Raw genomic sequence first — 22,032 nt, forward strand, 5'->3', positions numbered from 1 at the left:
CGCGCCCGCCTCCACGGCTGCCGCGCCACCGGCTCGTCGCCGCTGCCGGGTCCGCGTGCGCCGGCCACTGCTGCGTCTGGCTCCACCCATCCTCGCGCCGGCTCCGTCCACCAGGCGACCCGGACGTGCGCCGTCAACGTCAACCCGGCTACCCGGCCGTGCGGCCCCGCGCTGCTCCGCCGGCGTAGCCTGCTCCGCTTTGCCTCCGCCCCGTCCGCGCGGCCTCATCTGCTCCGGCCCCAAGCCGCGCCACCAACGGCCTCCGGCTGGCCAGGCTTCGGGCCCCGCTCTTCCCCGTCGCTCTCATCCGAGGGCCCCTCCCCGTGCTGCTCGGGCCTCCCGCGCGTCCGGTCACTCGCGGCCGTGTCGTTGCGACCCGCTCCGGGCTGCCACCTCGCGTCGCCCAGCGCCGCCCTGTCCGGCCGCTGGACCCCGTCCTCCACTCCGAGCTGCTACCCCCGCGGCCCCGAGGCGCTCCGGCCTCCAAATCGCCGAGGCGCCGCAAGACGCCGCCTTCACCTCACACTCCCACGTGGCGGAACGCCCCTCAAGCCGCGACCTGCCTCCTCAACCCGCCGGCGCCTCGGCCTCCTGCTACCGCTCCGCCGCGGACCCGCCTTGCCCTAAGCCGTTGCTCTGAGCTCTGAGCCGGTGCCCCGGCTTCGCGCCGCTCTGAATCGGCCCCCGCCGCCTCCACTTCGCGTTGAACCGCCGCCGTCGCAGGCGTGCCTCGGGTGAGCCTCCCGCTGCTGTCCCTCGCGGCGACCACCTTGTCAAGCCTCTCTCCGCTAATGCCCGGCGCTGCCAGAACACACGAGTCGCCCGCGGCTGCGTCCACTGCGGCCTCTACTTCAACCTGCCACTGCACGTTGACCCGGGCTGCTGCCCCTGAAGCCTCATGCTGAACCGGACTCCACGGAGCGCGTTGACCCGGGTTACGGCCAAGTTCGGCCTCTGTCTCTAAACAGATACGGCTACGACCCGGAAAGCAGAGGCAACCCAGGAACGGACGTGGTCATGGACTCAGACTCATCGAACTCATCAAGTTAACTCGCCGCCGCTACGGACACTCGCCCCGACGCGCCTATTGATCCGCCTCGCTGGATGAGCGCCAGTTCCGAGCGCGCCCGGAGCTGCTTTAAAACCACCTGAGAGCCGCCACCGGTGCTCCGACCCTCCGCGTTAAGTCGAGCCGGCCCCTGCTTCAAGCCGTTGCTGAGGCCGTCAAATCAATGACCCGCCTTTGCGCTTCGCCTCCGAGTGATCTTCGTCTCGAACGCCGTGAGCTGCATCGCTGAACCGGCTTATCATTAAGTTTTTTTGCCACGACGAAGTCAGCAGAACGCCTCTGCGCCGTCTTTGCTAAACCGCCGCACCACGGCCATGCCAGCGGCCTCGTTTCCGGGACGGCTACCTCCGCTTTCCTCCTCTACGGCGCTCGACCCGCCACTGCTTCAGCGCTGCTCGTCTCTACCGATTCTGCAGCATCGAGTTACCAGCATGGCCTCGAGCCCAACCTCGTGATGCCTCCGTCGTGGCCGATGTGTCAAACTGGCTCCAATCCGGCGTTTCACCCTCCGCCACTGTGTATTGCGCCAGAACCGCATCTTCGTTCCACCCGGCCCTTGCGCGATGCTGCCGGTTTGCGCCGCTTCCTCTGCCAACCTCATGATGCCTCCGCCGTGGCCGATGTGTCAAACTGGCTCCAATCCGGCGTTTCACCCTCCGCCACTGTGTGTTGCGCTAGAACCGCATCTTCGTTCCGCCCGGCCCTTGCGCGATGCTGCCGGTTTGCGCCGCCCGGCCCTTTCTCATGGGTATGGACACCAATGAAGAAACAAAGACCAAGGAATTTTCAGCTCAGAATTTATTAGAGAGTACACGTCAGTTATTACGAGTGTCTGCAACTCGTCCATGGTGAACCTCACCTGTATCACAGTATCGTCAACCTCGCGGTCAATAGTTTCGGACAAAATCCGACAATTGTTTTCTGACAAAGGTGGTGCCATTTTGCGTCTATGGAGTGTGCGCTAGCATCATCATGCACTGGCATCTGCACCCACTTGCTCTTACGCGGGTGTGTACAAGCCACCGCCCGTACGGCACGATCTACATCAACTGGCTGGGACCGCATCCGCGATTGATTCGCCGTCCGCATGGCTTACCGTGCTTACGATTGACTCACCCGTCCGTTCCGGTTTAAACCGCCGTGGCTGACTCATCAGTCTGCTCCCGCGGCCGACTCGGTCGTGATTGATTTCAGCTTCACCGTGGTGATGATCAACTCCGAAGTGGATATTTTCTGTCCTAACATATCAGGTGAAATTCATCCAGTATATTTTTATATTATATATTGCTTTCTTTAAAAGAGCAATTACTCCGGCTTGCAAAGTTATCTAATGCAGGACCCTAAATCACCATATTGATGAAAATTTAAAGGCCGTCAATTTTTCGGCTTAAAAAGAAGGATTCCGGTTCATAACCCGGCTCGAGGGAAAGTGCTCTCCCGCAAAGCTTTGAAGCTCTCAGTATCCGGTTTAACAATTTCCGGTTCAAAAGAGTAATCTCTCGCAAGTTTGAGTTCTCAGGAAAAGTTAAGGGGATCAAAGAGAGTCTGTTGCAAGAGCACAACTCAAACATAGGTGCCCCTTGAGCACAACTCACAATATCATTTGGGGGCTTCCTGTTCAAACATAGGTGTATTCACCAAAGAGAACATAATGTTATTACCCTCTTGATTCCGGCTATCAAGCCAATATTATCATAAGAGCACAACTCTGATTATTTCGGTAATCCAGCTATCAAGCCAATATTATCATAAGGGGCCAAAGAGAGTCTGCTGCACATCACAGCTCAAACATGGGTATCCCTTGAGCACATCTCACAATATCACTTGGGGGCTATGTTCGAACCATAGTCACACCTCTTGATAGGCTTAAAGCCACCAGGGAAATCACTTGGGGGCTCTGGTCGTATCCGAACCACAACTTATACCCTCTTGATCAACATAACGGCATCAGGGAAATTACTTGGGGGTTTGGTCGTATCCGAACCATAGCTACACCTCTTGATAGGCATAAGGCCACCAAGGAAATCACTTGGGGGCTATGGGTTTGAACCACAGTTACACCTCTTGATCAGCATAAGGGCACCAGGGAAATCATTTGGGGGCTTGGTCGTATTCGAACCATAGCCACACCTCTTGATCGGCGCAATACCATAATTATGACTACATGGGGGCTCTGGTCGTATCCGAACCATAGCTTAAACCCTCTTGATCATACATATACATCATCATATATTGCATCATACGTTGCATCATCATTACATCATCATAGCATGTATCATATGTGCATGGATATACTGGCTTATATGCAGGAACCGGTTTTTCAAACCAGGTTATATTATTCAAAATCTTTAATAGCCAACACGGCTGGATTTTAATTATGGTTATCGATAACCAGTATTATGATTAAGGTTTTCAAAGTCGCTTTAGCGCAATGGCTATCATATTATCAATGGATATGATTTATTCTACAATTGAAGGAATAGTCCCGAGTCGCTGCAGGCTTACGACCCGACACTTGGGGGCTACATTATTCAAGTTGGGATTACATCAAATACACAAGTCTCATGTCTCTGCAAGCATGCACCATGACACTTGGGGGCTAATGCAAAGTCATTGTTTGCTCACCTTATTAAAGACCCGACTCATCACATCGTAATGAGTCGGCCCTTGGGGGCTACCAATTGCTCTTGTTAACAATTCAAGGTACATAAATTTTCATCTATTATTAAAGGATCCATTGCTCAGTTGGTAAAGCACAAAGCTCTCAACCTTGTGGACGTGGGTTCAAGCCCCATGATGGGGGTTACATTATATAATGTTATTCGCCACGAACTACATATAAAGTCCCAGCTCAATATTATTTTACTGAGCTGGCCCTTGGGGACTACACGTTGTTGTTCAAAGTCTACATGATTATATTTACAAAGTCCCTACTCATTATTGCATAATGACCTGGCCCTTGGGGGCTACAATGGTTGAAGTTTTTATAAGCATAAGGCAATTTCAAGTCCCAAGTTGCTGCAAGCATGACAACCCGACACTTGGGGGCTACATATATGGAATACTCAGTTCTGACTGGTGATTGGGATGAACAACCGGGATTTCTTCAAGCTTGTGACATTCGTATTTGAAGCAAGTCTTAAGCTGTTGCTATGCTACCTTCTTAAGACTTGGTGGCTACAAGTGATGAGCATACAAGAGGTATATTTCAAGCTGGATGTTAACTACAATTATGACCCGGTGCCATCAATATTTGTAAACCGGCAATGATAAACCGACAAGTTTAAGTCTTAAACCGGCAAAAGTTCTACATTCTTAAACCGGCAAAGTTCTACATTCTTAAACCGGCTGAAGATCAGATGAGTATTTCAAAGACCAATATTTTTGTTAAGTATTGGGAGTTGAGTCAAAGAAGTTATTCTTCACAATATTTCTCTGTGACAAACCAATGTCAGCAAATTGATTATGAAGCTGGTCCATTGACTCGAATTTTATAGAAGAGGGAAGTGACAAGGACTTAAGGATGATCATGATCAGTTTAACATGGATAAATCCAAATTAAACTGGGGGCTAATGTCGGGGATATACCCCGCAGTATGACCCGGCTGGTGTTGTAAACCGGCTGGGACTTGGTAAACCGGTGGATGGTAAACCGGCGGAGAGTTAAGACAGAGAGTCAAGACAGATAGTTAAGACAGATGGTAGCACCGGCAGGTGTTAAGTCAATCATAACCGGGCAGACAATGTTAAACCAGCAGACAAGGTTAAACCGGCAGACAATGTTAAACCGGCAAACAATGTTAAACCAGCAGACAATGTTAAACCGGCAGATGTTAAGAAGCCCAGGAAGGGAAGTCAAAATAGTTTAAGCCTTAGTCTGAGATGGACTCTACATGTAACCCGCCCCTTTAACTTATATAAGGAGGGGCAGGGCTCCCCAAAGAGGGACAAGAAACAATCTCTAGGGCTAGACACATAGAGCCGCCGAGCCGGCGACTCCCTCATGATCATAATGAGACCTAGCCACAAACAGCATGTAGGGTTATTACCGAGTGATGTTTCCCGGGGCCCGAAGCTGTCTAAATCCTTGTCTTGTGTTGCATCTCTCGATTCCGCCCAACCCCTCTCAAGCTACCGCATGAATGCGTTGGCCTCACGACTAAGTCCTCACACTAAGGACAACTGCCGTGACAATTCCACGACAGGTACCAAAGTAATCCAGGAGTGGATCACTGGACAGCGGTCAAGAACATCCTGAAATACCTGAAAAGGACGAAGGATATGTTTCTCGTTTATGGAGGTGACAAAGAGCTCGTCGTAAATGGTTACGTCAATGCAAGCTTTGACACTGATCCGGACGATTCTAAATCGCAACCGGATATGTGTTTTTATTAAATGGTGGAGCTGTCAGTTGGTGCAGTTCTAAACAAAGCGTCATAGCGGGATCTACATGTGAAGCGGAGTACATAGCTGCTTCGGAAGCAGCAAATGAAGGAGTCTGGATAAAGGAGTTCATATCTGATCTAGGTGTCATACCTAGTGCATCGGGTCCAATGAAAATCTTTTGTGACAATACTGGTGCAATTGCTTTGGCAAAGGAATCCAGATTTCACAAGAGAACCAAGCACATCAAGAGACGCTTCAACTCCATCTGGGATCAAGTCCAGGTGGGAGACATAGAGATTTGCAAGATACATACAGATCTGAATGTTGCAGACCCATTGACTAAGCCTCTTCCACGAGCAAAACATGATCAACACCAAGGCTCCATGGGTGTTAGAATCATTACTGTGTAATCTAGATTATTGACTCTAGTGCAAGTGGGAGACTGAAGGAAATATGCCCTAGAGGCAATAATAAAGTTATTATTTATTTCCTTATATCATGATAAATATTTATTATTCATGCTAGAATTGTATTAACTAGAAACATGATACATGTGTGAATACATAGAAAAACAAAGTGTCACTAGTATGCCTCTACTAGACTAGCTCGTTGATCAAAGATGGTTATGTTTCCTAGCCATAGACAAAGAGTTGTCATTTGATTAACGAGATCACATCATTAGGAGAATGATGTGATTGACTTGACCCATTCCGTTAGCTTAGCACTTGATCGTTTAGTTTGTTGCTATTGCTTTCTTCATGACTTATACATGTTCCTGTGACTATGAGATTATGCAACTCCCGTTTCCCGGCGGAACACTTTATGTGCTACCAAACGTCACAACGTAACTAGGTGATTATAAAGGTGCTCTACAAGTGTCTCCAAACGTACTTGTTGGGTTGGCGTATTTCGAGATTAGGATTTGTCACTCCGATTGTCGGAGAGGTATCTCTGGGCCCACTCGGTAATACACATCACTTAAGCCTTGCAAGCATTGCAACTAATGAGTTAGTTGCGAGATGATGTATTACGGAACAAGTAAATAGACTTGCCGGTAACGAGATTGAACTAGGTATTGAGATACCGACGATCGAATCTTGGGCAAGTAACATACCAATGACAAAGGGAACAACGTATGTTGTTATGCGGTTTGACCGATAAAGATCTTCGTAGAATATGTAGGAGCCAATATGAGCATCTAGGTTCCGCTATTGGTTATTGACCGGAGACGTGTCTCGGTCATGTCTACATAGTTCTTGAACCCGTAGGGTGCGCACGCTTAAAGTTCGATGATGGTTATATTATGAGTTTATGTGTTTTGATGTACCGAAGGTAGTTCGGAGTCCCGAATGTGGTCACTGACATGACAAGGAGTCTCGAAATGGTCGAGACATGAAGATTGATATATTGGACGACTATATTCGAACACCGGAATGGTTCTGGGGGTTATCGGATATATACCGAAGTACCGGGGGGTTACCAGAACCCCCCGGAGGTTATTGGGCCTCATGGTCCCAATTGGTGGAAGAGGAGAGGCGGTCAAGGGGCAGCCGCGCGCCCCTCCCCTCCCAAGTCCGAATTGGACAAGGAAGGGGGGTGGCGCCCCCCTTCCTTTCCCCCTCTTTCTCCTTCCCTCTCCTCTCCTACTCCAACATGGAAAGGGGGGAGTCGTACTCCTGGTGGGAGTAGGACTCCTCATGGGGCGCGCCAAGGGTGGCCGGCCCCCTCCCCCTCCTCTACTCCTTTATATACGGGGAGGGAGGCAGCCCCTAGAGACACAACAATTGATCCCTCAGATCTCTTAGCCGTGTGCGGTGCCCCCTCCATCATAATCTACCTCGGTCATATCATAGCGGTGCTTAGGCAAAGTCCTGCATCGGTAGAACATCATCATCGTCACCACGCCATCGTGCTGACGGAACTCTCCCTCAAAGCTCGGCTGGATCGGAGTTCGAGGGACGTCATCGAGTTGAACGTGTGCAGAACTCGGAGGTACCGTGCTTGATCGGTCGGATCGTGAAGACGTATGACTACATCAACCGCGTTGTGGTAACGTTTCCGCTTTCGGTCTACAAGGGTACGTGGACACACTCTTCCCTCTCATTGCTATGCATCACCATGATCTTGCGTGTGCATAGGAAATTTTTTGAAATTACTACATTCCCCAACAGCTCTTCTACCTCAAGCTCAGCACCGCCGCCAAAAGCGAGGCGGCTCGGTTTGGAGCCTGCGTCGCAGTGCGGCGCTCGGGGACCAGGACCCGCTTCCCAGCCGACGCCTTGCTGCAGTCGGCCAAACTGTGGCAGAAATCCTACTTCTATGTTAAGAACATCCATCTGACGATGGACTACATCAACCTGTTGGCTTACGTAGTCGGCCCGCCTGTGGAGCCGCGCACCAACTGGCATTTTCGGCCAAAGAATTTGTCAGCCGCCTCCTCCTCCGCCCTCGCCCGACTCAAAGCCTCGGATCTGCTGACCGCCTACGTGGCGCGCCGAGTGCCTCCCCTACAGTCCCGGCCCACATCATCAGCCGTATGACCGGACACCAGGAACCATGCCGGATGAGCACCAAGGAGTTGCCGGACGTGGAGTCGCCCGGCTGGTAAACTACTTCTCCAACTGCAAGCTCTTAGAGAAGGACTGGCAGTTCGGCAAGCCGCCGTATAGCCGTGCACACCCGCCCCCCGCGGTGAGTTTTCTTGTTCTTTTTCCCTTCATTTGTCTATATTCCTCTTTTGCCGCCTGACCAGTCGGCCATGGTACCGATCCTCTTGACCCAGTCAGCAGCTGACGCCCTGGAGCCAGGTCGTCAATACCAGCCGGACCGGGCGATGAGCGACGTGGACGACCCCGACTTGGGGGCGGCCTCCATGGAAGAGGACGACGCCACAGGCGGTGGTGGTGATGGAGCAGGCGGCTCCTCGGGAGGCGGTCTTGGGGACTGGCTGGATGACGATGAGGAGGTCAACGAGCCGCGACACAGCCGCGGTGCCGATAAGGCGGGCGCGAGTTCGTCGGCCGCATCGACAGCAGCAGGCGGCACGCCGAAGCGCTGAGCCGACGCCGGGCTGTACGGTGGCCGGCCCAAGAAGCCCAAGAACACGACCACCGCGACCAGGCGGCAGGAAGCCGCCGCGAGGGTGGCCCAATTCCAGAAGGCCCCGAAGCAGCGCCCTACGTTGTCTGTGGAAGTACTTGATCTTTTCGTTGTCACTTCACGTTTGCTCTTCTTCTTTTCTTGCAAACTTTTTCTTAGTTCTTCCTTGTTTGGCTCGAATAGGGCCCCATCCGCCTCAGTGATTGGGGTGGCAGGCGGCTCCACGGAACCTCGCCGCATGGACCCGCTCGCCGACCTCCGGGAGGCGACGGAGAGGAACGCGCGGGAGGTGCGCGAGGAGCGGGAGAAGGCGGAGCGGGAGAAGGCGGAGGCAGCCAAGGCGGCACAGGCGGAGGCCGACGCAGCGGCCAAGGCCCAGGCCGACTTGGCGGCCAAGGAGCAGGCGGACGCGGCCGCCAAGGCTCAGGCGGAGGCGACAACGTGCGGCCGGACTGCAGAGCTTGTTATCCTGCTATGCGCGGAGCCACCGGCGCTGGATGGCTAGGCGCCGACTGGAGGGGCCGGCGGTGATCAGCCGGTCATGGAGAGGGAGGGCGGAGGCCCCGTCATCTTGGAGGTGGAGATGACTCCTCGCGCGCCGACTGCTGACGCGCAGAGCAGCCGGCTGGAAGCGCCGTTGGTGCCTCCATCTGGTGGCGAGCTGGTGGTGCGGCCGACTCCCGTGGCCCGTACTCCGGTGCGCCAGCGTCCAGAGAAGGCGGCCTCAGCGCCACGACCATTGGAAGTTTGGGCCGCGAGCTCATCGGCCCCTGATGCTGAGGCCACCAGTGCCGCCCCACCAGGTTGGACGTTTGGTAGCGGCACAGGTGTGTTGAACGTGGCCGCGCAAGACGTCCAGGCCTGGTTCAATGCCCAAGGCGCCGCCCTCCAGCAGTATACGCAGGAGTTCTTGGCGACGCGAGTGGTCGTCCGGGTAGGTTTCTTGCTTTCTTGTTTTCGATTCTTGTAATCTTCCATGGGGGCACACCAGCACACCCATTGGGTGTAGCCCCCGAGTTCTGGGCCGGCTGCTGAGCAGGCGGCCTGGAACTTTAAGTTAGTTTCGAGTGCTTTACTTGTCTTTCCCTTTTTGTTGCTTTTGTCGCAGGATTACCACAACGTCCGTGTGGCGGCCTACAACTCCCAGGTCTAGGAGATGGCTAAGCGGACCGCCGACTTGACCGAGAGCCAGAGTAAGCACTCCGTCTTTTTTCTTGCGGGGGCGCGTCAGTGCACCCGCTGGGTGTATCCCCCGAGATTCGGGCCGACTGCTGAGCAGTCAGGCAGGATCTCCCGGCGAACACTTGTCTTCTTTGTTGATTGCTGATATCTTTTCTTTCTTATCTTTGCAGGGGCAGCCACCGACTTGTAGCGGCACTAGGGGGAGGCCCAAACCAAGCTGCGCACCAAGGAGGAGGAGCGCAGTAAGGCAGCTCAGGAGTGCGACCGCTTGACCAAGGAGCTGGCGGACTAGGCGAACCGACACAAGGCGGAGCTCCAAAGGCTGAAGGAGGCGGAAGACTCCATCGCGACCGAGTTCAAGACTCAACGCTCGAACTGGACCGAGAAGGAGAAAATCCTCGCCGGTGGCTATGGCGAGATCGAGGACATGATTGATGGTAAGTCCCTTTTTCCCTTTGAACAGCCGCCAACTGCAGTAGGAGTCGGCTTCCGGCTTCTAATTTTTGGTTTTCTTCTTGCATAGAATTCTTTCCCAGCTACGCCGTCGCCATGAGACAGGCCATCGAGGCTCGGCGCGAGCGGCGTAGGAGGGTTGGAGTGGAGATTGCGCCAACGCGCCTCGGAATCTCAGCGAGCAGCTTCTAGCCATCAGGACGCGCGTGCAGCCGGCCCACCATCTTCTCCGCCGTCTCTAGAGCCCCGGGTCCTAGGTGCTGGCCACCCTCTGGCCGAATACCCAAGTGCCGCGCACCCCCAGTCGGGCTGCCGAGTGGCTGGAGGTAGCCGTTGGCTGCTTCGAGGCTTGGAAGGGCGCCGCAGCTCGGGCGGGTGCGCGGACGGCTTTGGAGTTTGCCAAGGCGTGGTATCCAAGTTTGAATCTAGCCCAGATGGCCACTTTCCGAGCGGAAGCTGGGCCGGAGCTGGCAGTGCTGGACCGTGATCTTGCTCAACACACAGCGGTGCTTGCCAAGTACACCAACACCAACGTCTTTGTCCCCGAGCTGGATGAGCGGGGCGCCGAGGTGCCGACCGACTGGTTCAGGCTAAACCCGGACGACAAGGATGACTCGACGGAGGAGATTGCCTCCAGCGACGAGGGCGAGGGCAAAGAGGTCGAGGGAGAAGAGAGCGAGGGTGGTGGAGACGACGATGCACCGGAGGATGGAGCGGACGGCCAGCCTCAGCCCGACCGAGCCTCGAGCAATGAGCCCCGCGCGGCTGCGTCAACTCCTACCGATGCTGACCAGGCTGAGACTCACCAGTCGGCCGCTCCACCAACCAGCGCTGCTGTCTCCACCAACCTGCCAGACCCGCCTACTACTCCTCTGGCCTAGGCGGCCAGTTTTATCCTTATCTTTTCCTACACTTGTAATCTTTTGAACAAGTCTTGTTAAATTTGCGCAGTTCCACCCGCTGGGGGTGTATTCAAACTTTGTTGAATTCTGGCTATGAGCCATACTGTGTAAATTAATTCTCGCACAAGTGTGCTTTGCTGGGTTCTACTTCGCATTGCTTTTCTGTTATATTTTGGCTTTTTCCTTTGCTGTCTTCCTTCGGCTACCGCCCTGCCAGCTAGACAGCCGCTCTGCGGTCTATGGCTGGGTCGGGGACTTAGTAGTTTTTTGGATAGACAAGTACTTGGGCCGCTTTAGAACGTAGCAATTCAAGTGAGAAGCCGGCCGGCCGACTGCTCAGCAGCCGGACGAGGAGTTTAAGGTGCCGGCTTGGCCTATGTTGATGTTCTTTCCTTAGCCATTTTTCATGTGGACAGCATTTCCCGCCTTTAGCTCTTGCCGGCCAGACAGTCGCTCTGCGAGCTGTGGCTTGTGGAAAGAGAGGGCTTAGATGTCGGCACATTACTTGTCCGACTGTAGGAATTATCAATATAGGACAAGGCGGTGAGCCCCCGGGCCGACTGATCGGACCCGGTACCAGGCGGACAAAGAATAACACATTCATAAGAATAATCTTATCATATAGATAAAAAGGGTAGCCCCCGAGTGCTCCTCGAGGGACCCATGTCTTTGCCCTTAATACAAAGGTAGCGTGTACATACTCCATTAACTGTAAAATCTTCGGAGGAGATTGGCATTCCATGGACGCTTTGTTTCCTTGCCGGAATCGTCCCTCTTGCACGCCCTGGGCTTCTGCGCGTCGATGATGTAATAGGAGTCATTACCCAAAGCTTTGATGATGATGAAGGGACCTTCCCAAGGGGCCGAAAGCTTGTGTTGGCTGACTGTTTGCTGGATCAGCTGAATCACACGGTCCCCCTCTTGTAAGGATCATGGCTTGACCTTTCGACTGTGGTAGCGGCGCAGGCTCTGTTGGTAGATGGCGGACCGGCTGAGTGCCAACAGTCGGCCCTCTTCCAACAGATCAATGCCGTCTTCTCGCGCTTCCTTCGCCTCCGCCTCCGTGTATATGGTGACACGAGGCGAGTCAAACTCTATGTTAGTTGGGATGACGGCCTCGGCCCCGTACACGAGGAAGAAGGGCGTGAAGCCGGTTGATTTGTTCGGTGTGGTCCGGAGACTCCAGAGGACAGCCAGCAGCTCATCGATCCAGCAGCCGGCTGAGCGCTCCAGTGGCTCGACTAGTCGGGGCTTGATGCCGGACAAGATGAGGCCGTTTGCTCGCTCGACTTGACCGTTTGACTGCTGATACGTCTCCAACGTATCCATAATTTTTGATTGCTCCATGCTATATTATCTACTGTTTTGGACATTATTGGGCTTTATTATCCACTTTTATATTATTTTTGGGACTAACCTATTAACCGGAGGCCCAGCTCAGAATTGCTGTTTTTTGCCTGTTTTAGGGTTTCAAAGAAAAGGAATATCAAACTGAGTCCAAACGGAATGAAACCTTCGGGAACTGGATTTTCTCAACAAACAAGACCCAGGAGACTTGGACCCTACGTCAAGACACAAAAGAGGAGGCCACGAGGTAGGGGGCGCGCCTACCCCCCAGGCGCGCCCTCCACCCTTGTGGGACCCCTGTTGCTCCACTGATGTACTCCTTCCTCCTATATATACCTACGTACCCCCAAACGATCAGATACGGAGCCAAAAACCTAATTCCACCGCCACAACTTTCTGTATCCACGAGATCCCATCTTGGGGCCTGTTCCGGAGCTCCGCCGGAGGGGGCATCGATCACGGAGGGCTTCTACATCAACACCATAGCCTCTCCGATGAAGTGTGAGTAGTTTACCTCAGACCTTCGGGTCCATAGTTAGTAGCTAGATGGCTTCTTCTCTCTTTTTAGATCTCAATACAATGTTCTCCCCCTCTCTTGTGGAGAACTATTCGATGTAATCTTCTTTTTGCGGTGTGTTTGTTGAGACCGATGAATTGTGGGTTTATGATCAAGTCTATCTATGAATAATATTTGAATCTTCTCTGAATTCTTTTATGTATGATTGGTTATCTTTGCAAGTCTCTTCGAATTATCAGTTTGGTTTGGCCTACTAGATTGATCTTTCTTGCAATGGGAGAAGTGCTTAGCTTTGGGTTCAATCTTGCGGTGTCCTTTCCCAGTGAAAGTAGGGGCAGCAAGGCACATATTGTATTGTTGCCATCGAGGATAACAAGATGGGGTTTTCATCATATTGCATGAGTCTATCCCTCTACATCATGTCATCTTGCTTAAGGTGTTACTCTATTTTTAACTTAATACTCTAGATGCATGCTGGATAGCGGTCGATGAGTGGAGTAATAGTAGTAGTTGCAGGCAGGAGTCGGTCTACTTGTCTTGGACGTGATGCATATATACATGATCATACCTAGATATTCTCGTAACTATGCTCAATTCTGTCAATTGCTCGACAGCAATTTGTTCACCCACCGTAGAATACTTATGCTCTCGAGAGAAGCCACTAGTGAAACCTATGGTCCCTGGGTCTATCTTTATCATATTAATCTCCTACTACTTAGTTATTTCCTTTGCTTTTTTACTTTGCCTTTATTTTACTTTGCATCTTTATCACAAAAATACCAAAAATATTATCTTATCATATCTATCAGATCTCACTCTCGTAAGTGGCCGTGTAGGGATTGACAACCCCTATTCGCGTTGGTTGCGAGGATTTATTTGTTTTGTGCAGGTACAAGGGACTCGCCCGTAGCCTCCTACTGGATTGATACCTTGGTTCTCAAAAACTGAGGGAAATACTTACGCTACTTTGCTGCATCATCCATTCCTCTTCGGGGGAAACCAACACAGTGCTCAAGAGGTAGCAAGAAGGATTTCTGGCACCGTTGCCGGGGAGGTCTACGCAAAAGTCAACATACCAAGTACCCATCACATACCCTTATCTCCCGCATTACATTATTTGCCATTTGCCTCTCGTTTTCCTCTCCCCCACTTCACCCTTGCCGTTTTATTCGCCCTCTCTCTCTCTATCCTCCCTCTCTTTCTCTATTTGCCTCTTTTTGCCCGCTTGCATTTTGTTTGCTTGTGTGTTAGTTTGTTTGCTTGTTGTTATGGCTAGTCCCTTATCTTCTTCGTTGTCTCCCGAGAGTGAAATTCTAAATTTTAAGCAAAGGGAGGAGAAAATCTAAAAGATGCTTGGTATAGAATTTGCAATGCTCAAAATAGATCTACTAGGAAGCAATCTACTTCCGTTCTTCTTCGCAATTTTTATGTAGGCATTACTCCTTGGCGTAGATATGTTCTTGATACTATTACCGGAGGGAACTTCTTGGGTAGCCATACTTTTGATTCTTATAATGCTATGATAGATTTATTTGGCTCACCCCCTCTTTTGGTTAATGGAACTGTATTAACTTTAGAGCATGTAATGCAAAGGCTTGAAATTATTGAAAATAAGGTTGCTACCATAGAGTTAGTTGAAAATTTGGATAAAAAGATCCAAAGCCGAATCTCTCAATATGGATCTAAAGTAGGAGTTACTTTTAAAAATATTAAAGAAAAGTAACCCATAGTTAATGAGAAAATAAATCATGATTCCACTAGGATTGATAAACTTGAGGATATTATTACCAACTTGGGAACCGCCTTTTCTTCCGTAAAGAATACTCCAAGTCCTCCCACTAAAATTTCCAAGCTTATGTATGTTCCTAAAAATAAGGGTGAATCCTCTAGTAAGGAAAATGTGGATCTCAAATCTATAAGTATTCATCCCAATCTTTTTGCTATCATTAAGTAACCATTTGTTACAAATGAATTTTTCGATCTTGTGCATAAAAGTTTGATAATTAATAAAAAGAAAGAAATTCCTAAAGATGGTAGATGCCTCATTGAAGAATTACCTACCAAAGATGGCAACACCTAGATCTATCCATGCTTATTATGCCTAGCTAGGGGCGTTAAACGATAGCGCTTGTTGGGAGGCAACCCAATTTTATTTTTATTCCTTGCTTTTTGCTCCTGTTTAGTAATAAATAATTTATCTTGCCTCTGTTTTGGTTGTGTTTTTTTGTGTTTAATTAGTGTTTGTGCCAAGTAGAACCGTTGGGAACACTTGGGGAAAGTCTTGTTACACTTGCTGTAAAAAACAGAAACTTTAGCGCTCAAGAGAACTTCTGCCATTTTTATAGTTAATTCTTTTTGAAGATAATTAATAGATAAATTCCTCACGTCCAGCAATTTATTTTAGAATTTTTGGGGTTCCAGATCTTGCGCTAGCTATAGATTACTACAGACTATTCTGTTTTTGACAGATTCTGTTTTTCATGTGTTGTTTGCTTATTTTGATGAATCTATGGCTAGTAAAATAGTTTATAAACCATATATAAGTTGGAATACAGCAGGTATAACACCAATATAAATAAAGAATGAGTTCATTACAGTACCTTGAAGTGGTCTTTTATTTTCTTTCGCTAACGGAGCTCACGAGATTTTTCTACTTTAAGTTTTGTGTTGTGAAGTTTTCAAGTTTTGGGTAAAGATTTGATGGATTATGGAACAAGGAGTGGCAAGAGCCTAAGCTTGGAGATTCCCATGGCACCCCCAAGATAATCTAAGGACACCTAAAAGCCAAAGCTTGGGGATGCCCCGGAAGGCATCCCCTCTTTCGTCTACTTCTATCGGTAACTTTACTTGGAGCTATATTTTTATTCACCACATGATATGTGTTTTGCTTGGAGCGTCTTGTATGATTTGAGTCTTTATTTGTTAGTTTACCACAATCATCCTTGCTGTACACACCTTTTGAGAGAGCCATACATGATTTGGAATTTGTTAGAATACTCTATGTGCTTCACTTATATCTTTTGAGTTATATAGTTTTGCTCTAGTACTTCACTTATATCTTTTAGAGCACGGTGGTGGATTTGTTTTATAAAAACTATGGATATCTCTTGCTTCACTTAGATTATTTTGAGAATCTTAAATAGCATGGTAATTTTCTTAAAGTCTTAATATGCTTGGTATACAAGATTAATAATAAAACTTTCTTATGAGTGTGTTGAATACCATGAGAAGTTTGATATTTGATAATTGTTTTGAGATATAAAGATGGTGATATTAAATTTGTGATAGTTGAGTAGTTGTGAATTTGAGAAATACTTTTGTTAAAGTTTGTGATTCCCGTAGCATGCATGTATGGTGAACTGTTATGTGATGAAGTCGGAGCATGATTTATTTTTTGATTGTCTTCCTTATGAGTGGCGGTTGGGGACGAGCGATGGTCTTTTCCTACCAATCTATCCCCCTAGGAGCATGCGCGTAATACTTTGCTTTGATAACTTGTAGATTTTTGCAGTAAGTATATGAGTTCTTTATGACTAATGTTGAGTCCATGGATTATACACACTACTCTCACCCTTCCACCTTTGCTAGCCTCTCTAATACCGCGCACCTTTCGCCGGTATCATACACCCACCATATACCTTCCTTAAAACAACCACCATACCTACCTATTATGGCATTTCCATAGCCATTCCGAGATATATTGCCATGCAACTTTCCACCGTTCTGTTTATCATGACACACTCCATCATTGTCATGTTGCTTAGCATGATCTTGTAGTTGACATCGTATTTGTGGCAAAGCCACCATTCATAATTCTTTCATACGTGTCACTCTTGATTCATTGCATATCCTGGTACACCACCGGAGGCATTCATATAGAGTCATATTTTGTTCTAAGTATCGAGTTGTAATTCTTGAGTTGTAAGAAAAATAAAAGTGTGATGATCATCATTATTAGAGCATTATCCCAGTGAGGAAAGGATGATGGAGACTATGATTCCCCCACAAGTCGGGATGAGACTCCGGACGAAAAATAAAACAAAAGAGAAAGAAAAGAGGCCATAAAAAAGAGAAAAGGCCCAAATAAAAAAAACAGAAAAAGTGAGAAGGGACAATGTTACTATCCTTTTACCACACTTGTGCTTCAAAGTAGCACCATGATATTCATAGTAGAGAGTCTCTCATGTTATCACTTTCATATACTAGTGGGAATTTTTCATTATAGAACTTGGCTTGTATATTCCAATGATGGGCTTCCTCAAAATGCCCCAGGTCTTCATGAGCAAGCAAGTTGGATGCACACCCACTTAGTTTCTTTTTGAGCTTCCATATACTTATAGCTCTAGTGCATCAGTTGCATGGAAATCCCTACTCACTCACATTGATATCTATTGATGGGCATCTCCATAGCCCGTTGATATGCCTAGTTGATGTGAGACTATCTTCTCCCTTTTTGTCTTCTCCACAACCACCATTCTATTCCACCTATAGTGCTATATCCATGGCTCACGCTCATGTATTGCATGAAGATTGAAAAAGTTAGAGAATGTCAAAAGTATGAAACAATTGCTTGGCTTGTCATCGGGGTTGTGCATGATTTAAATATTTTATGTGGTGAAGATGGAGCATAGCCAGACTATATGATTTTGTAGGGATAACTTTCTTTGGCCATGTTATTTTGAGAAGACATAATTGCTTTGTTAGTATGCTTGAAGTATTATTATTTTTATGTCAATATGAAATTTTGTCTTGAATATTTCGTATCTGAATATTCATACCACAATTAAGAAGAATTACATTAAAATTATGCCAAGTAGCACTCCGCATCAAAAATTCTTTTATTATTATTTACCTACTCGAGGACGAGCAGGAATTAAGCTTGGGGATGCTTGATACGTCTCCAACATATCTATAATTTTTGATTGCTCCATGCTATATTATCTACTGTTTTGGACATTATTGGGCTTTATTATCCACTTTTATATTATTTTTGGGACTAACCTATTAACCGGAGGCCTAGCCCAGAATTGCTGTTTTTTGCCTGTTTTAGGGTTTCGAAGAAAAGGAATATCAAACGGAGTCCAAACGGAATGAAACCTTCGGGAACGTAATTTTCTCAACAAACAAGACCCGGGAGACTTGGAGCCTACGTCAAGACACAAAAGAGGAGGCCACGAGGTAGGGGGGCGCGCCTACCCCCCCAGGCGCGCCCTCCACCCTCGTGGGCCCCCTGTTGCTCCACCGACGTACTCCTTCCTCATATATATACCTACATACCCCCAAACGATCAGATACGGAGCCAAAAACCTAATTCCACCGCCGCAACTTTCTGTATCCATGAGACCCCATCTTGGGGCTTGTTCCGGAGCTCCGCCGGAGGGGGCATCGATCACAGAGGGCTTCTACATCAACACCATAGCCTCTCCGATGAAGTGTGAGTAGTTTACCTCAGACCTTCGGGTCCATAGTTAGTAGCTAAATGGCTTCTTCTCTCTTTTTAGATCTCAATACAATGTTCTCCCCCTCTCTTGTGGAGAACTATTCGATGTAATCTTCTTTTTGCGGTGTGTTTGTTGAGACCGATGAATTGTGGGTTTATGATCAAGTCTATCTATGAATAATATTTGAATCTTCTCTGAATTCTTTTATGTATGATTGGTTATCTTTGCAAGTCTCTTCGAATTATCAGTTTGGTTTGGCCTACTAGATTGATCTTTCTTGCAATGGGAGAAGTGCTTAGCTTTGGGTTCAATCTTGCGGTGTCCTTTCCCAGTGACAGTAGGGGCAGCAAGGCACGTATTGTATTGTTGCCATCGAGGATAACAAGATGGGGTTATCATATTGCATGAGTCTATCCCTCTACATCATGTCATCTTGCTTAAGGCGTTACTTTGTTTTTAACTTAATACTCTAGATGCATGCTGGATAGCGGTCGATGAGTGGAGTAATAGTAGTATATGCAGGCAGGAGTCGGTCTACTTGTCTTGGACGTGATGCCTATATACATGATCATACCTAGATATTCTCGTAACTATGCTCAATTCTGTCAATTGCTCGACAGTAATTTGTTCACCCATCGTAGAATACTTATGCTCTCGAGAGAAGCCACTAGTGAAACCTATGGTCCCTGGGTCTATCTTTATCATATTAATCTCCTACTACTTAGTTATTTCCTTTGCCTTTTTACTTTGCCTTTATTTTGCTTTGCATCTTTATCACAAAAATACCAAAAATATTATCTTATCATATCTATCAGATCTCACTCTCGTAAGTGGCCGTGTAGGGATTGACAACCCCTATTCGCGTTGGTTGCGAGGATTTATTTGTTTTGTGCAGGTACGAGGGACTCGCGCGTAGCCTCCTACTGGATTAATACCTTGGTTCTCAAAAACTGAGGGAAATACTTACGCTACTTTGCTGCATCATCCCTTCCTCTTCGGGGAAAACCGACGCAGTGCTCAAGAGGTAGCAACTGCGGATGGGAAATGGACGCTAAGTCCAGTTGGATGCCTTGCGTCGCGCAGAAACGGGCCAAGGCGCCTTTGGCAAAATTGGTGCCATTGTCGGTGATGATGGTGTGGTGCACACCGTACCTGACGGTGATATTTGCAATGAAGGTCACAACAGTCGGACCATTCCGTTTCTTGATTGGCTTCGCTTCAATCCATTTGGTGAATTTGTCCACGGCGACCAGCAGATTGGTCATGCCACCGCGTGCTGTCTTGAATGGGCCCACCATGTCCAGCCCCCAGACAGCAAATGGCCAAGTGAGGGGATGGACTTGAGTGCAGAAGCCGGCATATGTTGCTTAGAGCTGAATTTTTGACACCCCTTGCACTTCTTGACCAAGTCCTTGGCGTCATCCAAAGCAGTCGGCCAGAAGAATCCATGGCGGGAAGCTTTGGCGACAAGGGATCTGGAGGACGCGTGGTGGCCACACTCGCCTTGATGGATGTCTCTGAGGATTGCCTTGCCCTTCTCTGGCTCGACGCAGCGCTGGAAAACGCCAGTCACGCTACGCCTGACAAGCTCTCTATTTACTATTGTGTATGCTTCTGCCCGGTGTTGCACTTGCCGGGCCAAGACCTCGTCGGCTAGGTGTTCTCTGCTCTCCAGGAAGTTGAGTATGGGCTGTGCCCATGATGGTGCTTTGACCACTGTCACCACGGCCACTGGTACTAGGGCGGTTGGGTTGGGAGGCGGCGGGTTAGAGCTGGCCGCCGCTTGCTGCGTCGTTGAAGTCCCAGGGTCGGGTGCGACTACTACAGTCCCCGTGCCGCCTGCCCAAGTCCCCGGGCCAACTGCCGTAGCCCCCGGGTCGGGTTCTGAAGTCCCCAGTCCGGGTGCGACTGCTGCAGTCCCCGTGCCGCCTGCCGAAGTTCTCGGGCCGGCTGTTGCAGCCCCCGAGTCAGATCCGACTATTCCGGGAGCAGCCGGCATGAAGATGGATTTTGATTCCGGTGAAGGCTTGATAGACGTCTTGTAGAGGCACTGAAGGGAAATGCCGGCTGGTATTGCTTGTCGGGTGGAGCCGATCCATGCCAGGGCATCAACTTGCTTGTTGTCGGCCCGTGGCACGTGAAGGAACTCGCACCCGTCAAAGTATCCGCTGATCTGTTGGACAAGGAAACGGTAGCTTACCAGGTTTGCATCCTTGGCGTCCCAATTGCCAGATGACTGCTAGACTACCAAGTTCGAGTCGACGTAGCATAGAATCCGTCGGATGCCAATCTCCTTGGCCAGTCGGAGTCCGTGTACAAGAGCCTCATACTCGGCCACATTGTTGGAGGCGGCAAAGTGAATTTGCAGTGTGTATCTGAGCTTGTCGCCTTTGGGAGAGGTGAGGACGATGTCGGCTCCTAAACCGGTTCGCATCTTCAAGCCGTCAAAGTGCATCCGCCAATGGGTGGAGTCTGGAGCTGGCGGCAGGTATTGGTTTTCGGCCCAGTCGACGAGGAAGTCAGCCAGTGCTTGGGACTTGATGGTGGTGCATGGCTGGTAGAAGATAGTGTAGGGGGCCAACTCGATGGCCCACTTGGCCACTCGTCCTGATGCATCACTATTGCCTATGATATCGGCAAGTGGGGCAGTGCAGACAATCATGACAGAATGCTCTTGAAAGTACTGCTTGAGCTTCTTGGCGGCAAAGTACACGCCATAGCACATCTTCTGGTAGTGGGGGTAATTCTGTTTTGAGGCTGACAGCACCTCACTCAAGTAGTTCACGGGCCTCTGGACCAGCTGTGCCCTGCCGTCTTCTGGGCGCTCTACCACAATGATAGTGCTGACCACTCGGCTGGTGGAGGCGATGTAGAGGAAGATGGGCTCTTTAGCAGCTGGAGCCGCCAGGACAGGCGGCGCAGTCAGCATTTTCTTGAGCTGGAGGCCTCGTCCGCCTTGTGGTTCCACTCGAAGTGAGTAGTTTTCTTCATTAACTGGTACAGGGGAAGAGCCGTCTCGCCCAACCGACTGATGAAGCGGATGATGGACATCAAGCAACCGGTGAACTTCTGGACGTCTCTAAGCCGGGTGGGCATCTCCATCCGCTCAATGGCCTTGATCTTCACAGGTTTGCACTCGATGTCGCATTCTGAGACAAGGAAGCCAAGGAGCTGGCCGACTGGAACTCCGAAGACACACTTCTCCGGGTTGAGCTTGATTTGAAAACAACATAGATTATCAAAGGTCTCCTTGAGATCTTCCAGGAGGGTGCCGCACTTCTCCATCTTCACCACGACATCGTCCACGTAGACGTGGGCATTTCTGCCAAGTTGCTTGAGGAGGCACTTCTGCATGCAACGCTGAAAGGTGGCACCGGCATTTCTCAAGCCGGATGTCATGGTCAGGTAGCAGAAAGCTCCGAATGGTGTGATGATGGTGTGATACATCTCCAACGTATCTATAATTTTTGATTGCTCCATGCTATAGTATCTACTGTTTTGAATGTTTATGGGCTTTATTATACACTTTTATATCATTTTTGGGACTAACCTATTAACCCAGAGCCCAGTGCCAGTTTCTATTTTTTTTACCCTATTTTACGGTTTCGAAGAAAAGGAAAATCAAATGGAGTCCAA

At 49.3% G+C, this 22,032-nt stretch overlaps 1 pseudogene; it reads right to left on the reverse strand.

Annotated features, from left to right (window-relative positions):
• Nucleotides 1–11,066: 11,066 nt before the first annotated feature.
• LOC125554813 (uncharacterized) lies at nucleotides 11,067–21,498 on the reverse strand (annotated as a pseudogene).
• Between the last annotated feature and the right edge of the window lie 534 nt (nucleotides 21,499–22,032).

This window comes from Triticum urartu, chromosome 5A (genome assembly GCF_056163025.1).
Source record: "Triticum urartu cultivar PI428250 chromosome 5A, HENAU_Tu73, whole genome shotgun sequence".
NCBI lineage: Eukaryota > Viridiplantae > Streptophyta > Magnoliopsida > Poales > Poaceae > Triticum > Triticum urartu.